The sequence below is a fragment of the Corvus kubaryi genome, unplaced genomic scaffold (genome assembly GCF_017639235.1).
Source record: "Corvus kubaryi isolate FWS band 111438036 unplaced genomic scaffold, C.kubaryi_AGA036_p1.0 37397, whole genome shotgun sequence".
NCBI lineage: Eukaryota > Metazoa > Chordata > Aves > Passeriformes > Corvidae > Corvus > Corvus kubaryi.
This window is the reverse complement of record NW_024581136.1, coordinates 2,527,840-2,545,918: the sequence shown is the minus strand read 5'-3', so window position 1 is coordinate 2,545,918 and position 18,079 is coordinate 2,527,840. Positions and strand designations below refer to the sequence as shown.

General features: G+C 42.9%; 1 protein-coding gene across 1 annotated transcript in view; it reads left to right on the top strand.

Annotated features, from left to right (window-relative positions):
• Positions 1–17,298: 17,298 nt before the first annotated feature.
• Positions 17,299–18,079, top strand: part of SPSB4 (splA/ryanodine receptor domain and SOCS box containing 4) — an 82,877-nt gene continuing 82,096 nt past the window's right edge. The window contains exon 1 of the mRNA XM_042042277.1: positions 17,299–17,515. The gene's annotated coding sequence lies outside the window, so the exon portion shown is untranslated. The remainder of the gene's footprint in view (positions 17,516–18,079) is intronic.

The following is an 18,079-nucleotide window of genomic DNA, read 5'->3' as shown; positions in this document are numbered from 1 at the left end:
AATACTGGTTCCAAGACTGTATTAATCTGTTTTTCTGAAAGCTCTTAGAGGAATTCGAAAGCTCCCAGGGCACAATTTTTGGAAAGTCTGTTAAATTGTAGGACAGGCTGTCTTCCCCTCTCCCCCCACCATGAGTAATGGTGAATAAGCAAAACCTTTTTGTCATATTTTTGGCAGCAATATCATTTACAAAAAAAATAAAAGGGGAGGGGGACTACAGAAATCCTTAAAAAAACCTCCTTTCTGTTTTGGCTTTTCTCCAGGTACAGAAGGCATCAGTGGTGATGGAGAAAGAAGGCATTGGTGGCAGGCAGAAACTTTGAGGTTTTTGGTTGGTTGGTTTTTTTTCTTTTTTCATGGTGATGGGGGAGTTCTGATTTCTCTCAGCTGTATAATTTGGCCTAATGAGAAGGTAAACCCTCATGTTTTGATCACACACAGCTCAAATTCAGTGTGTTTCCAGCATATCAAAGAAGTTCTGCTGCCTTGGTGCTGAGAGTGGTGCAGTAACTGTCTGAGCAGAGCCAGGTGTCAGGTGAACACTCCCGCTCAGGACTGGACAGTGAAACACAGTGGGATTGTTCCCAGAGATTCTCCTGCTGCTTCTGCCCCTCTTACTGCCTCATGCCAGGGAACTACCTGGTGGAGACAGGGGTATGTGCAGACAGCCGTGGTTTTTGGGGATTTCACCACAGCATTTCTCTGATCAGTAGAACCTTTTCCTCAGTAAAATGTTCAGATCAGTCCTCAAATTGAATTTTCAAGGTTACATATTATGGTATCATTGAAATACTTTTCACTATTGAAATAGTCCTTGACATACAGTTAGATACAGCTCTGAACTTTTCAAAACTGGGACTGAAAATCTTTCCATGTTGAATTTGTTGTGGTAAAGAATAATACATCTGCACACAGACCTGTGCAGATGGCCACTCCTTCCACTGATCCAGAGCACGAAGCCAAGGGCTGACACTGCAATTTGTTATCTTGACAGTACAATGGGTGTTGCAGTCTAATTCGCAGTTCTAAGAATTAATGGTGAAGTAATAAGAGGCGATAAAGATCACAATCTGTGTGAAGCAGCAAGGAGCAGAACAGAGTTGTGTCATTTACTTTGATGCAAATTAGGTGTTTGTTCTGCATTGCTCTGGTAGTTCAAATGAGGTGAAGCACATGCAGAAAAACTGAGAAAATTGGTTTGTATTTACCATACCTGTTCATTTACCGCCAAGCTATGCTAGAGACCGATATGTCTTTATTGGCTGGTTTGTATCTTTACATTTGGACATCTTTACCAGAACAAAATAAAAATGATTAGCTGAAGAGCACTGTACTCATGTAGTTTGTTTTCTTTTTGCTTTGTTTAGTGAAACTTCAAGGTATTTCACGAACCATTATCATAACAACTTCTCAATTCACAGGTTTCCGTTCTTCTTAATGATTAATTGGAAAACATAAGCTGACAGCTCTGTGGCTGCTGTAGTGATGGTTTGAAAATAAAAAACGCAGTATTTTTTTAACCAGGAAGGAGGAAACAGCAAACCGAATTCCTGATCATGTGTAAGTGATCTAAAACTGGCAGCAATTCGGAGAACTTCCCAAATTGTTAAGGGTGGATTACAGTCATTTGGCATGTTAGCCTCGTTGTGCAATGGCATTTAATACAGTAGCTGGATGTTTTTACCACATTTTGGGGGACTATGTAAGTTCTTGAAAGCTTTCAGGTAGTGACTTCAGTCCTTTCAGCCCTTCAGGAAATAGTTCTATTTTTGATACTCGAGTTTAAGAAGTCTCTGTGAAAAGCATTAAGTGTTACTAAAGCAAAAGGCTCTGTGGGTTATGGATTTGTGTTGCTTAGTTCCCGCAAAGCCGGTGGTGCATATATGGGTGTTTTCTGATTTATGTGGGGAAATGAGTGCTCCCCATGTCGAGGGTGAAATCACAGTGTATTCATTGCTGTTGTACAGAGCTTCTGCCTTTAGACTCCCACCTGAGGCTCAGGATTCCCACACAGCTAAAAGTAACACGTAGGTACCCCCAGCCGGTGATTTACAAGGTAACAATAACTATCACATAACTAATTGATCTCTGGATCATACAGAGATCAGATCCATACAGACACCCCGGTGCTGCCCTCCAAGGGCCAGGGCCCAGTGAAAGGACAGAAGCTCTGGCTGTCCTGGTTTCGAACACTCAGACCTTGTGGGCTCTGGGCTCTCAGCCACACCTCGGCTGCTACGCTTGGTCAGACTTCCACAGATTTTGATGACCTCATTTTGTAAACATACCTGTTAACGCCTCTGAATCACAGCAATCTGAGAACCTGTTGATGTGGAAAGTTTGCTCCATGCAAGATTTTAATCTCCATGATGTGCTTTTATGTATATTTTGTCTATTCAGTGGGTGGAGTAGTCGGTGTCTCCATGAGTACTGCTTTGTGATTAGCTTCTGTTCTCTGCATCGTAGAATTTTCCTTACATCATGTTTCAAGAACAATATTTGTGGAAACAAATGTGCCCCATACTCATGGCAGATCTGCCACTCATTTCAAAGTGAGTCTACTTGCAAGCAGGTGCAATTAAGGAAATAGTTTTAAAAATACCTGTCCTGACAATTCATAGTAGTTTTGTAAACTTTGACCAGAACATGAAAATTTCACAGGGAAAGCTTTAGTAGGGTATCACCAGCACATTTAATCTAAATGTATGGTTCTGTGAAAAATGCTTGTAAATCTAATTTTCTAAAAATAATAAATAATACTTAAAATAACAGATCCTAATCTAAGAAGGTTTTCCTCCATCTTACTAAAACAAATCTATTTCAGAATAGGTTCACTAGAACACTGATTAGTTTCACTAAATTGATCCTTTTTGTTCTACTCCGAGAAAATCTACATGGTGAATTGCTTAAAGAATTGTAGTTAACTCAATTCTGTGCACTTAACCGATTTCAGGATGGTTTTCTTATTTAGAGAGAACTTTACTTCTGCAGAAGAGCCCTGGAGGGACAGACTGCACCGGAAACAGGGAGAGCTTCCTCCAGGTTGTTTTGCTAAGGAGTATTTTTCCCTTACAAGACTTTCCCCTCCCTGTTGGCTCAAGCGTAGCAGTAATGAGAACACACTCCTGGAAATGTCTTTGTTGTCTGTTGCCCTTGGAACTAGTCCTTAAGAAGGGGGTTGGCCTTAAAAGCGTGGAGGAGAAACATTCAGCCTTGGCTCTTAGGTTCACAGATTTCGGGATGGGATGTGTTCCTTGGGCTTTCTGCCTGTTCTGGCTCTGTCCCCTCCGTGCTCACAGGGCAGAGCACCGGGGGACGGCCGAGCTGAGCCGCACTGGCCTCAGCGCTGCTCCTCAGGGCTTAATGTTAATTAAGACTTTGGTACATTGTCTTGAAGATTATTTAATCCTGTCATTGTTTTAGTGCTGATTGCTAATGCAATTAACAGATATTAATCCCTGTGCTCTTTAAGAAATGAGCAAGAATAGATTTCTATATCAGCTTGGTTTTTGCAAGCATCTTTCCCGAGCTATAGCTTTTATGGCAAGATGGTACTAACTGCAGCTATCTGCAGCTCTACTCTGTTTAAAAAGTCCACCATTTCACTAGAAACGGCTTAAGAGGCCCTAAAAATACATTTGAATTGTAGTCACCTTCATGTCCCTCTACCAAATATCGAGGAGTTTATTTTTTTTTCATTTCCATATTCTCAAAGCAACATTACTTCAATTTACAAAGTCTGTTGTCAGCAGCATGAATTAATGTTATCAATCAATCTATCTTCCTCCGTAAAATAATTTTTGAAAGCCTGCATTTTGCCGTGTTGTAGTGAAAAGGAAGTTGGTGCCTTAAATGACTAAGTGATGGTTGAGATTTTAGTATGCATATATTTTGGCTACTTTTCCATTTCATATGGCTCAATTGATGATAAAGAGCCCTACACTCAATATTTTTAAACTTTTTCCTATCAACATTTTAAGTTACTTGCATCATGGTTTCAATGTTACATAATTAAATCAGATCTTGAAAGTATTTAATTTAAATTTTCATAGATATGTTTAGCATCTTCATTTTAGAAATCTCATAAAGAGATTATCTTTTACTGATCGATCAAAATTTTTTATGTAATTTTGTTGGTACAAGTCTGTAGATTTTTATTGGGCTTTTCCTTACCTGGAATTTTTGAGGGTGTAATTTTGGGGTTTTGTTTGTTGGTTGGTTCTGGTTTTGTTTTGAGGCGAATTATCAACACCTTTTTTGCTTTGTGAACAAACTTGTTTCTGTAGTGAAAATCTGTAAATATATGTAGTTGAACTAACATTTCGAAATGTTGATTGAATTGTATTTAATTTTTTCAATTATCTGGATCCACTTTCAGGAAAAAACCCTGAGAATGTTCTCAAGAGTTCCTTATTCAAAGTCAAGTGTAACTATCTCGCAGCCCAGAGAGAGAAACACATTCACAGGGAACCATGTCTCAATAGCAAGGTTTCAAACGTTTCAATGGCAAACAAGCAATTATTTAAATAATAAAACAAACACCTGCTCCTTAAAAGCCAAAAGCAAAGAGAACGCAACGCCCCCTGCGAGCCCCCAAGGCAGGCACACACTCCTGGGCAGACAGAGGCACTGCCTCCGGAGTTTGCTGAGCAGAAAGGCTCCACAGCTGAACAATGCACCCAAGCTCCAGCTTTCTCTTTAAATAGATGTGCTTTGGCGAGTGCCTCTTTACTGAACATGCTTTTTGGTTTTTTTGGGTTTTCTGTAACATCCTTTCCTTTCATCTCTTAGATTTTGAAATAGTTTTTGACAGTGTGATGTATTTAAAGAAAAAAAATAAAAAAGCTTTATGCATTCGTTTAGGGACTTTTTTTTTAAACCTAAGAGAATTGTAAAGGATCTTGTAAAAGTTGAGTTCTATGTGTTGATCTAAAGAAGTTGAGTTAAAAGCTTTTAAGCTTTTTGAAGTGTGTGGCAACTGCATCAGCAATTTATATGGATGGGAGATCAGCTCTATAATAAATAACTAGCTGCATATATATAACTTCTGAAAGCCTGCTGTCTTGTCTATTAAATAACTCTTTTTTTAATTAAAAGAAGCCTCTAATTAAGCATATGGTAATGTTAAGGTGTGATTAAGGGAAGTTTCATCTGAGCTAGAATTCTTCTATTTGCCAACAGTCTGACAACATACAATTTAACTCCATCTCTGACTCGAGCTTTCTGCATGGCAGTAACATTATTAGTTTAATGATAGAGCTGCTGAGTTACAATTCAGTGAGTGTGCAATTACAGAGCCTCCTGAGCAGCCTGTCCTCCTCCCTGCCCTGCTGGCAGAGATTCCTGGAGATGACGCCCCAGAGATGGCTCGCACTCCATGCTCAGGGTTCACCTCAGCATCTCACAGCAAAACATTTTGGGGAAGCGAGGCCTGTGCTCCCGAATGATTTCTGGAGGGAAGGATTGACCACTCCACCCCTACTTCATAGCATCAGGTTTAACAGGGAATGCTCAAGCCCTAAAACTAACAGGCAGCAGTGAAATCTCCCTTCACACCCTCGGCCATCACTTCCTGTGTCTGTGTCCTCAAGCTTTGCTTCGCTTCCTGCAGAGCTCAGGGAAAGGGTATCCGTGGAGGATCATTCTCCATCTATTGCAGAATATTGGTGAATATTGGTGGTGAATGCAGTTTCATGCTACTCTGAGGGGCCCCAGGGGCTCTCCTGAGTACCCAGCACCCAGCGAGGTCCTTGTAGAGGGTGGCAGGACTGGTTTTCCTTCCTGCTTCACTTTCCAGTCTGATTGTGCAGGCTCCTGCTGGAGGCACCTGAAAGTTCCTGAGAGCTCATGGCCAGACAGTGCCAAAACCACGGAGGATGTGCTGCTCAGAAAATCCCCCAAACTGTCTCTGCTGTCCAGTGTTCTGCTGCTGAATGTGATTGTTTCAAGTCATATTGAAACACACACTGATTTTGTGGTGAAGTACCCAGGTAGTGGTGCTCTGAGCATCATCTGAAATTTAGAGGTAACAGAAATCCTCTTATCGTGTGTTTTGGGATTGGACTGATTGCTGAAGGATATGAGAGGAAAAAAAACTAATCTGACCCTCCTTCCAGAGGGTTTAATGCTAAACTTTGGTTTCCTAACCCATGATTGAAATAGTTGTCTTTAATGCTCTCCTCATGTGAAAAATCTGTGGCAAAAGTAGTTAAGCACGGAAGACCTCCAGTAATATACGAGATATAGAATTCAGACTAGGCTTGTGCTGATGCTGTTCTGTCTCCTGTGTGAAAACAAGGAAAGGTGACAAGATGAGGATCTTTTTTTCCCCTTTTCTGAGCAAAGAGGATTGTTCCTCCATATGTGTTTTGTACTTAACATTTTAGGTCCCATATCTTTTCTCATCAAATGTTCAGTCCTGCTCTTTTGGTACACCTGAAATAGACTGAAGCTTTGGTTGGTAAGGAAGGCAACTGAGGGTTCAGTATGGGTAAGAAAATGTCTTTATGACAAAAATGTCATGGAAATTTGGCTTAAATCAGGAAAGTCCAGTTTTATATATGTATATATATATATTTAGGTATCATCAGTGATGTGTAAGTCATTTGGCAGGTCTGCTGTTTTGTTTTGCAAGGGTATGACATGGTGGGCAGCTAATGTGAGAAACGAGCATGGCCTTGCTGGCTGAGAGGATCTGCTGGTTTGGGCTGGGATAAAGTTAATTCTCTTCCCTGCACAACGTCGAGGCCCTTTCTGCTTCTCACCCCACCACTGAGGAGACTGGGGGGTGCACAAGGATAGGGAGGAGATGCAGCCAGGACAGCGACCCCAGCTGACCCAAGGGAATTTCCATGTCATCGTGCTCAGAATGTGAAGCTGGGGGAAGAAGAAGGAAGGGGGGAACATTTGGAGTGAAGGCGTTTGTCTTCCCAAGTGACTGTCACACATGATGGAGCCCTGCTGTCCTGGGGGTGGCTGAACACCTGCCTGCCTATGGGAATGATGAATGAATGAATTCCTTGTTCTGCTCCGCTTGCATGTGTGGGTTTTGCTTTGCCTCTTAAACTGTCTTTATCTCAGTCCACAAATTCACTTCTACTCCTCCGATTCTCTCCCCCATCCAACAGGGAGAGTGAGAGAGCGGCTGTTTGGGGCTGAGTTGCTGGCAAGGGTTAAGCCATGACTGAGAGCATCTCAGATGATGGCAGGACAGGGCAGAACCACATAAGTCAGCACCTTCTGTCGCACTGGACTGTATCAGCTCTGCTGAGACAAAAACTCAGCAAATTAATTTTGGGAGTGTATTAGCATTTTTGGTACTGAGGGGTTTTTTTAATGGCACTTCGTAGGCTTATAAAAACAGAAAGGGGGCCTGTAAGCAGTATCAGTTTTCCCCAAAGATCTTGCAGAGTGAGTGGGTTTGCTTTTTTGGAAGGCCATTCTGATGAGGTTTAGTATTTTGTATGTACTCAAGATGGGGTTTATTGTTCTGGCACTACGGGCACATCTGACTGCTGGAACATGCTGTAATTACCAGTTAAACTCTGAACTCGGGCACTGAACAACACAAGATTGCTGTTACATGTCCTCTTTCTTTCTTGTCAAATAGCTCCTCTGTCATATGACAGAATTGGGAAGAATTTACTGTTCAAACATACTCATTTTTCTTGACAGAACAATCTGCAACTGCAGATATTAAATGTTACATACCACATATATAGAATCCATAAGATATTTTACATATAATTTGGAGTATTCCCTGAGAATACAGTTCATTATTAGAGCTAAACAATTACTTTGTTTCCCTTAAAGATGTCTTTTTATAAGTCTGATTAAAAGGAAGAAAAATAAAAGTTTTCTCTAAAAAAGTGAAAATAGTTGAAGTGCTTGGAGTTCAGCATTGCGAAATCCATAGTACCATGCAATTATTATTTAGATACAAACCAGTCAATCTTTCAAACAAAAGGCGCTCTTGTCATATCCTGTTTCACGTACTGGCTGCACTTCCTGGTGTCACCAGGTGAGGTATGTGACAGCACTCCTTCCCAAGAGGCAGTTCTCCTGTTAAAATATTTGGATTATGGAAACTAGAAAGAAATTAATTAGAAGTGAATAGCTTGTAGGTAGGAATGCTGTGTTTCAGGCTATGTGTTCATCCAAGTAACTGGAGGGAGGAAAAAAATTAGAGCTTATGAAGTCCTTGTTTAACTTCCAGCACAGAAAGATGTTAATTTTTCCAGTCTTGCTCTCCACAGTTTCCATTGAATGTCTTTTTCTCCCAGTGAATTCAAGGAAACTCAAGCTGTTAACTGGCTTGTAGGATGGTGTTTGTAGCGTGGAGTTGGTCTCAAGCTAAATGCAGGCTAAAATTTGGAAAGCAGGCTCAACTTCGAGACAAAATATACAGTAGCATTAACTCCTAAGAAAACCAGGTTGGTAGAGTAGAAATTCTGCCTGACTCAGCTACCTCGATATAAACAGGACCATTTGATTGATGAAAATTTATAGCTCCAAAGGTGAAAAAACAAAGATATCTCCAGCTGCACACACACTTCATTTTCATTTTTTGAGGGTCAGAGCTCTTCTGTGGTAGAAATACAAAAGAAATCCCAGGTCTCTAGGTTTAGGGGCCTTTACATGAAAATTTCAGCTAACAGAGGGGACTCCATATTAGTCCTGAATACTTCTTTCCTTCTTTCTCTAAACAAATTAACATAGTCCTGTTTGATTCCTTTTCTTAAAGTTGCATTGTGTTTTCTCTATGCTGATATGGTAGTGACACATTTCTAAATTGGCTCATCTTGATCTCATTCAAACTTTACATGTTTCCTGAACAAAAGCTCTCCTCAGTATGTTCCTCATCCTTGTTCTTCCATGTCCTTCTGTACTGGTGTCATAGCTCAGCCCCACACAGCCCCTCACTCACTCCCTTGTCAGATGGGGGAGACAAATGGAAGAGTAAAAGTGGCAAGATTCATGAGCTGAGATCAAGACAGTTCAACAAGTAAAGCAAAGCAGAACAAGGAATGGATTCACCACTTCCCCAGGGTGAAGTGCTCAGCCATCCCCAGGACAGCAGGGCTGCAGCAGTGAAACGGTGACTTGGGACAACACCACCATCACTTGGAATGTTCCCTCCTTCCCTCTTCCCCCCAAGCTTTTCCAGGGTCAGCTGTCCTGACTGCGTCTCCCCCAGTCCTTGTGCATCCCCAGCCCATTCGCTGCTGGGGTCAGGAGCAGAAAAGCCCTGACTGTGCAGTCACTGCTCAGCAGTAACAAAAACACCCCTGCATTCCCTACACTGCTCCCAGCACAAATCCAAACTATAGCCCTGCACAAGCTACTCTGAAGAAAATTAACTCTACCCCAGCCAAAACCAGCACAACTTGTGGGAGCAGCTGTTACTACAATACCACCTTTTCCCCCATCTGGCAGGCAGATGGGCTAATCCACAAAGAGCCACTATTTGTTCATGGATCAATTTTCAGAGTCTAAAGCGAACAACCGACAACCTTTCCAAAGATGCTGAACATGTCCATGCCTGGGGAATGTTTCACAAAACAAGAAAAGTCTTTCAAGACTTTTAAATATTCCTCTTCCTCTCTCTCTCAGAATAGGAAGAAAGAGCACAGTAAAATTTTTAAATTAGGAGGTTGTTTTGTGTACCCATATATGCAAGAGCTCTGCATTTCTTTATTTCATTCTATTTTTAAAGAGAGAAAATATTACAAAAGGAAAAAGGAAGGACTTTTCTTTCCTAGACAGCAGGTAGCTTAAGTATTTTACAAATTCGGCAAGGATTGTGATCAGAAGACTGATATGCTAGTTTGTATTGACCTATGATCTCTCTGAGTTTTTGGTTTTCCTGCTGACATTCCTGGTCTTTATTTAAATATCTGGGCTTTATTGCCTGTTGAATTACTATATCCTTGCTGTTTAAATACGATGTAAAACATTCTATCCTCTCCTTTTTTTTTTTTTTTTTTAATTTTTAGAGAAGGGCTAGAAGTACCCTTGGTCTTTCAGAGTTTAGTTAGCAGTGGGATGTATGCCAGAATATATCTGACATTGTGTAAACTGCACATTAAGCACCATAACAAAAAAGCTCCATTGAAGGGCAACTTGTTACTTTATGAATCCTATTTTTAAATCAATCATAAAAGATTGGAAGATAAGGGAATAATGGTTGAGTGTGTCAAATGATGCAATTGTTTTCTTTGTCTGCTCAGACCTTGAGTTTCTCTTCCAGAAGTCAGCCAGTGAGCTGTGTCCTCCCTGACAAAGAGTAAACCAGAGCAGTATCTGGCTGCAGCCCATGTTGTTTTCCTTCACAGAGGTGGTACCTCTCTGGTGAGGCCTGTGCGTTGTCCCAGGTAGGGCTGGCAATACTTCAGAGGCAATATTAACAGTGGGTTTCTGCCCTGTAGGGCCACACTTTCACTTCTCAGCCCAGGATGTTGCAGGAATTGTACCAGGTTGGAAGACAGGAGTGGAAGTGCTCTCCTGGCCCATGCGCATTTTGTGCTTTTCACCGTTGTTCACCATCTGTCCTCGCTGGAGCTGACGTCTGCCATGTGAGGGCTGCCTCCCTGATGCTTAATTCTCTGATTAGATGCTTATGGCACCCTCAAAAAGCCCCCTCAGAAACCCAGAGACAATCGGGTCTCTTTGTAAGGCGCACACTTCCCTATCCCCGTGGCGCTTTTGTGCACACACCCTTCCCAACAGCCTTTTGTGTGTTCAGACCCCAGATGGTTGCCTGCAGTCACAGCCTTTAGCAGAAGAATCATATTCTAATTGTCTAGTGGATAATAAACAGTACTGACTTTGCTTCTGATGTGAATGGATGTCTTCAAGTTGAAGAAACAAAAGATCTCCTGGGGAAAATCATTGAAGATATGTATCACTGTAAATCTTGAACTGGGGGGGAGGGAAGCTGAATAAATTAAAATTCCTTATTGGTTTTGCTGAGGAAACAAGCACTGCAGAAGTTGAAGATTAAACCCCAGAAAATGTAATAGAATTAGCAGAGTGTCTCCTAAATCCCGCTTTCTAGATTACTGCAGCTAAGCAACTAATACAGCCTTTTTCCTATGTTCTAAATTCACACGGGCCATATTTGATACCCGGAATGCTTAGCAGTTTATTTTTGCTGAAACAAAATGCTTTCAAGAAGACTTCAGAGTTGCTAGAGTATTCCCAGAAATTTCCAGTGGCAATAGCTGAAAACCTTTGAGGCTCTCTTCCCTCTGTTCTGCCCTTCAAATCAGGGAACAGAAAAATGTGACACATCCTGAGAGTTTCAGATGGAGTTTCCTGGACTTTCAGATATTGGTAGTCAATCTGAGCAAAAAAAGAGTCCACACTGATATTAGTCAGGCTTCAGTGTTAAGTTTGAGCAAGTATTCCAGGGTTGGAAAAAAAGTTTTCTGTTTGGTTTGGGTTTTTTGTTTGGTTGTTTTTTAATGGGATGAAAAAAATGTGTTAATGTAAACTTTTTTAGCTGTCTAAGGCGTGTTGCTACGACATGTTTTTCTAATATCTAAACAGAGATTTTCAATCTTTTCAGAAGTAGTAATTATCATTTTTATCATAGATAAAATTATCATTTTTATCATAGATAAATTATCATTTTTAACATAGAAAGTAGGATTATGAAATAGTAAAACTCTTAGGTGCACTAATAGTTCCAGAATATTATATATACATATATATTAAAAAAAACCTGTAAATCACAGGTGAATGTCCGGAACGTGCTGAGTAACAGCAGAAGTGTATTTTTATAGAAGGATTTGAATAAATCTGTCTTTGATACAGCTTCCATAACTTTTGGAAAATGCAGGATTTTTCTTCCAGAAGCAAGGCAGAATGCAGGATAAGCTCTGGCTTTTCAAAGAGAAGGATCTTTTTTGGACCTACCTCTTCACTTGTCTGTTAAGTTATATGTTGAAATCTCATGGAAGTTACCCATTAAGCACTTCAGGAAAGCAGTTTTGAAACAAAAGCAGTCTTTTTCAGTTAAAAAATTTCTGGGCACTATGTATGAGAAATATATTATTATTCCTTACATTTCCAGAAATACATCGCAGGGAAATCTGGGTGACAGACCTCCCCACACAAGCTCATGACAGGATTTGAAACAACAGCTAATGTGCTACGGTTCTGCACACTCAAATTGCCTGTGATCTGAAGTATGCACCTTGTGGCTTTCCATAACTAATTATTTTGGGACGATGTATTCACACTAAAAGAAAAAAGGAGACAAAGATCATTGCAGCCACTTCTTGCTAACTATAGAGTCAAAACTTTCCTGTGGGAGGCCATAAAGACCTATTCTCTCACTGGCTCAATGGACAAGAACCAATATTATCAAAAGTATCAATAACATCTGAGTTTCCTTCACTTGTGTAGTAGCTGAGTTAACAGAATGAATACACAGGGAACAAATGTAGCCAGAGGAGTTGGACCCATCATGATTTAGTCTAAATCAAGGGGAGATGCTATTGATGCATCAAAGAGACTTAAGTGAGCTAATGAGGATCCACTTGCACCCAAAACTCAGTGTCAGTATCACTGTCCTGTAGCAAAACAACCACTTTATGTAAAGTGTCAGCCGTCTCTTCTACTGCCTTGGGTTTAGGTGTTTCTGTGGCAGCCATTGTCCCAGGCTCTACATCCATCTCTTCCAACTGAAAAATCTGTGTTTGATTTTTCTCTTGACATCCATGTTCCTACAGTTGCATGTGATTGTGGCAATGTACTGCAGGCAGTGTGATGTAGTAATACCACTCGAAAGCTATGATTACAGTTATTATTAGAGGCCAAAGCAGAGACCACAGAGTCTGGGATGTGAATTAGCCACCAGTCAGGTTCTGATGGGTTTTGTGGCACTGTAATGACTGAAAGGGTCTGATGTAGTTTCAAAGCAAGTCCTAAGCAAAGGCCTTTATGACCTGGACTGCAGCAGGCAGTGGAGGCACAGGCTCAGTGCTTCCCAAACAGGAACTGCCACCTCAGAGACCATTCTCAGACAGAGGTTTCTGTGTTTGAATTTAACTACTGGAATTTGCTCTTCAAGTTATGCAGAACCCAAAATAAGTAAGTAGAATCAGTTTTGGATTGTTTTCAGTACTGTAATAACGATCTCCATTGTTTATCAGCTGACTCTGTTGCATCCTCTGAGATGTCCCTACCCTGTTTACTGCTGGCACAGGCCAAGGAGTCATTACAGTGTTTGAGACAAAACCCCTCCCTAAAAACCTTGTACTCTCTTGTTTCTGTGTTAGTGGAAACTTATGGTTGTCTTTGTCCAACTATATTTTGCCTGAGAGAAAAACTTGAATACCAGCTCCATAGAGAAATCAGCTCCTTCAGATAGTCCTCGAGACCATGAGCTCTGATAGAGATAACACACGAGGAAAATGAAGGGGAAGCTGAGCTGCTTTCTTCTTACCTGAGACCACTGTGTATGTATAGTCTGATGTTTTTTCCCTTATCTGATGTGTTTGGGAAAGGGACTTGACTGTGTTATAGGACATGAAGTACACAGTAAGCTTTGGAAATACATCTCAGAGTGCAGGTAGCTCTGCTTTTGAATAGATGGACTTCTGACATTTTAAAATACTCCACTTTTGCATTGTTAAGTATTTCCGAATGCCATCCTTATTTCTCAAATGTGGTGTACATGATCTTTATGCTAAGAATCTTTGAACTAAGGAAACATTTATGCAAGTGCTGATTCCCTAATCTCTGTGGATTTTTGTCGTTGTGCTTGCAGGGGGATGAATTCTAAGAAGGTAAATTCTAACTTCTGTCCAATGGCCTAGGGGAGCAGATCTCAGCTTCAGTAGCAATTTGTCAGTTCATTAAGAGATGCAGTATCCTGGCTTCCTGGTTAATGGTTTTGCTAGGCTCCAAGGAGCAGTGGCAAAGTCTGAATTCATGGCTACCAAGATATGGCTGGGTCAGAATGGAAACACCCATGCAGAGAACCTCTGTCCAGACAGTGTTTTGAATGTCTGGAGCAAGGTAGAGGCTTCTGTGCTTCTCTGGGTGCTTTCATACAAATGTCCAGCATTCATGGAAGCAGAGCTTTAGGACTGGAATACTCCTAAAGTTTAAACATCTTGTGTGGGCATTTTGTGGACTTTAGATTACCATAGTTAAGGTCACATCTTCACATGTGGATATCTAAAATGCATGAAAATACAGATTTTCATCATAATTTTCAACTTTGGCTCCTCTGTAGGAATGATGACTGGAGTATTGCTGTACTTTAGAGGGCTGTTAGAAATAATATGCATTGCTTAAGCACCATAAATGGAAATTGTGGTGCAATGAAACACAGTTCCTTACAATCCATTAATCTCAGATGTGTATTTGTTTTGTCTTAAGGATTTCTAGGTGGGCTTTGTCCACACTGTCCATCAGCTGATAACCTTTTCTTTGTGGCCTCACTCAACTCTCCCCTCTATCTTATCTGGAGTTCACCCAAAACTCCAACCTGCATCTAAACAAGAAGAATTCCAGGGATGTAGATATACAAGACATAGCAGTGCCTAAATGGCCTTTTGTTGCAAGCTCCTTCTGCCTGTGCTGGGAGACAGCTCTGTCTGGAAAGCCGGGCAGCTGCAGGGCAGCCTGGACTGTCAGCAGAGTAACTCAGCCTGCTACTAAAAACCAGAGCAGATGTAGCCACCCTGAGTACAGCAATGCTCAGAAACCAGGTGGGTAAAATATCAGTGATCTGATGGGTTGTTTTGATGGATCACAGGATCAGGGCTCAGTACTTTTGTGAGCGTGTGTAGGAAATGTTTCCTAATTGCTTCTGAGTGGAGCTGAGGGTGTAGGAAGGTTCACCATGCAGTAATGTGGAATCTACCTTGAAGGTGAGTGTGTAGGGGAAGAACAAATTTGGGCAGTTACATTTTTTTGGCCTGTTTGCTATCAGATGCCAAGACACAACTTCAAATGATGAGTCTCACGTGAGACCCAAGTAGAAAGCAGATTACCATCTTCTTGATCCAAATCAACTTTCTTTTTCCTCACTTCTTTTTCTTAACTGCACCACTTCATGGGAAGCAGTGAACAAACAACTTTGATTCTCAACTCTCTGCCCAGCAATTCCAAGGTGACTGGAGAGGCAGAAGATTTCTCACCTGGCCCTCAGCACCTAACCATGGTGTTTCCCAGTCAAGTATAAAGTGTATCATTCTTAAGATTTCCTTTCCGACTGTGATTTTTATTTTGTGAGGTAATTTCAAAGTAGTGGAAGACTTTGGGGAATGTGAGTAATGCACAGTGCTTATGATACAGCCTGGGTTCTGCACAGGCTTTATGATGCACAGCTCCAGGAACTGTACCTAAAGGTTCATTTTGTTGACTTTGTCACAGAGTTTATCTTGAAAGGTTTGTAATGTTACACAAACATGTGCCTCTTCCTCCCCTCCCCGGGTATTTTACGGCATCAGCTCAAAAGAATGGGTTGTATCTGTACCATGCTTGTGTGCTTTAAAATCACGTTAATATTTTAAAATGTGATTGTTTCCTATTCTTTTACATTCTCATCTATATACAAATAGCATGTTGTAGCCCTCATTAATCAAAATGACGCCTTCTACACCCTCAAATGTTTTCACATTTGCACATGAAGTGTGTTCCCAAAACTCTGTGCTGCCTGATTGATCTCTGCATTGTGCACTTTTCAGACCTATGTGTCTAAAGCTGGCTGAAAAGATACAAAGCTTGACTTCTAATGTGACTTCTTTAATCTCCTTTTGTAGAATTAGTATTACAAACCATGTAGAAAGTCTTTCTAAGTTTGCTTTTTGCATCAAGCTTGGCACAGGCACGAAGAACCACATCTCATCTTACACTGGAAAACACACTGCTGGCTGCCAAAAGAAGTGTTAGGAAACACTGCTGTTTTGGGAAAGGGTGTAAGAGAAAAAAGGCTGTTAAAAACTGAGGAAAGCAAAACATCGTCCATGGCACAGACTTGCCCCACTGACTGTCCAGACATGGCTCGTTCTAGGGCTCCTCTTCCCAATGAGTGCCACAGAACTGACATTCGCTGGTGCGCGCATCCAAGAGGAGGATTTAAATTCAGTAACTTGTCTGCTGGTAAGAGCACAGATGACTACTCATGTCAAGACTTCCATGTATGTATATATAAACCAGACAAAGACTGCCTGAGGGAATGGGAAGCAGCAGAAAGCCTTTTCTAGGCATAAAGAACTGTGGAACAGATAGAAAACTCCCATTCATCCTTTGTTTTCCAGCTACTGTACATCCCAAAGGCTGTGGGGATGGGTGTGTATGCAGGGCCTGGAGAGGAACTGGAGTTTAATACTCTGTTTAAAATATTTCATTGGGGTTCAGGAGTGTCTGACCCCTGGAGGCACTGCTAGGTCCCCACAGAAGTGGTGCTGCCATTATCTGACACTTTTTCTGCCCACATGGCATGTGTGAAACACAGCCAGTTTTACTGCAGCTCGTATGGAGGATTTCTTGACTGAAGACTCTCAAAGAATTTGCAGAATTTCCTTTCCATTTTTTTTAATGGTCTGAGCACGGATATTTCTCTTGTCTGTCTCAGTTCTTTGCTAAAAGCCTGTCTGAACATTTTAGTAAAAGAAATAAAAATACTGTAGAAATAAGTATCATCATGAAAGTGCAGTGGGGGTAAATTTTGCCCCCTCCATCCCCAGAAGTATAAAGCATAGGTAGAACAGCAGAATTTGAGGAAAAACACTAATCAGAAAGGTTTTCTTCAACTTTCTCAGTTTTTATTGTCTTGTCCTAGAAGACACAGTAATTTTACGTCACCTTTCTGGACTGGTCTAAGGTCTCTAAGAGAAGATAATCTAGTTTCGGGGTGAGAAGTGCACAGCCCGAGCAGAAGCAGCACCTAACATTTCTTGTCTTGAGTGTGGCCCCAAGCACTGCATGCATGAGAGAGAAAACAGCATGTGCGTGAACCTGTGCTGGTGTTTCTGGGGGCAGAGGGGAGGGAAGGCGGTTTAGGGCCGAGCTTATTAGGATTAGAAACCACTGCTTTTCAGGTTGTTATTTACTGGTATCAATGAGCAGTGATGGAAGCACTCGCCTTATGACTGTTTTGTAACTTGCACTGGGTTTGACAGGACTTGCCTTGCCTGCAGCCTTCTGGGAGACTTGAAGCTCACCCAGAAGTGTGGGGTTAGTTTTGGCAGCCAAAAGTTTAATTAGAATTTCACCCGCACGTATCTCGCTTACAGAGCCCGGATAACGCAAACCTCCCGGCAGCCCCAAGGACGCGTGTGCTGACTTTTCACGGCAGTGCCCGATGCCCGGCATTAATCCCGCGGGCGATCCCCGCCCGGCCCCGGCTCCGGCTCCGGCTCCGGCTCCGGCTCGGCTCTGCCTCGCACACCATGAGCCGCCCGCAGGGACTCGCTAGCAGGACTTTGGGCACCTCCGCGTTGCTTCCCCTTGCGAGCGGCACGCCGGAAGATGCTGCTGTGCTCTGCCGGAGGTGCGAAGCCGCCCGCTCTGGCCCGGAGGGCGGCGGCGATGCGGGCGGCAGGCGGCGAGGGCAGCGGAGAGGCGGCGGCGAGACGCGCTGCTGAGAAAGTTTGCCGGTGCCCGAGGGCGAGTTTCACGCGTGAGCGGCCCGGGCTGGCGGGACGGCTCGGCGGGTGCCGGAGCCGCGCCGCGTCCGCGGGGGCCGGGCCGGGCCGGGGCGGGGGGAAGGGGCGTCGCCATCTGCTGTTAATTCCCCGGTCATTGGATTAGTAACCCGCGGTGATGAGATCAGCGGGATCGGCTTTCGCGAGGGGGCACGGCGCTCGCCGCGCTCCCCAGCTGCGCCGGCTCTCGCATGAGGCGGCGGCGGGCGGCCCAGGGGGAGGCAGCGCGCACAAAGCCCGGTAGCCGCCGCAGGCCGCCGCCCCCGGGCACCGGGCGGGGCTCCCGGGCGGCCCGGCCGAGCCGAGCGCAGCCGCCCCGACCCCCCCAGCCGCCCCCAGCCCCCCCCGCAACCGAGACCCGCCCCAGCCGGGCAGCGGCTCCCCCCGGCCGCCCCCGGCTCCGCTCGCTT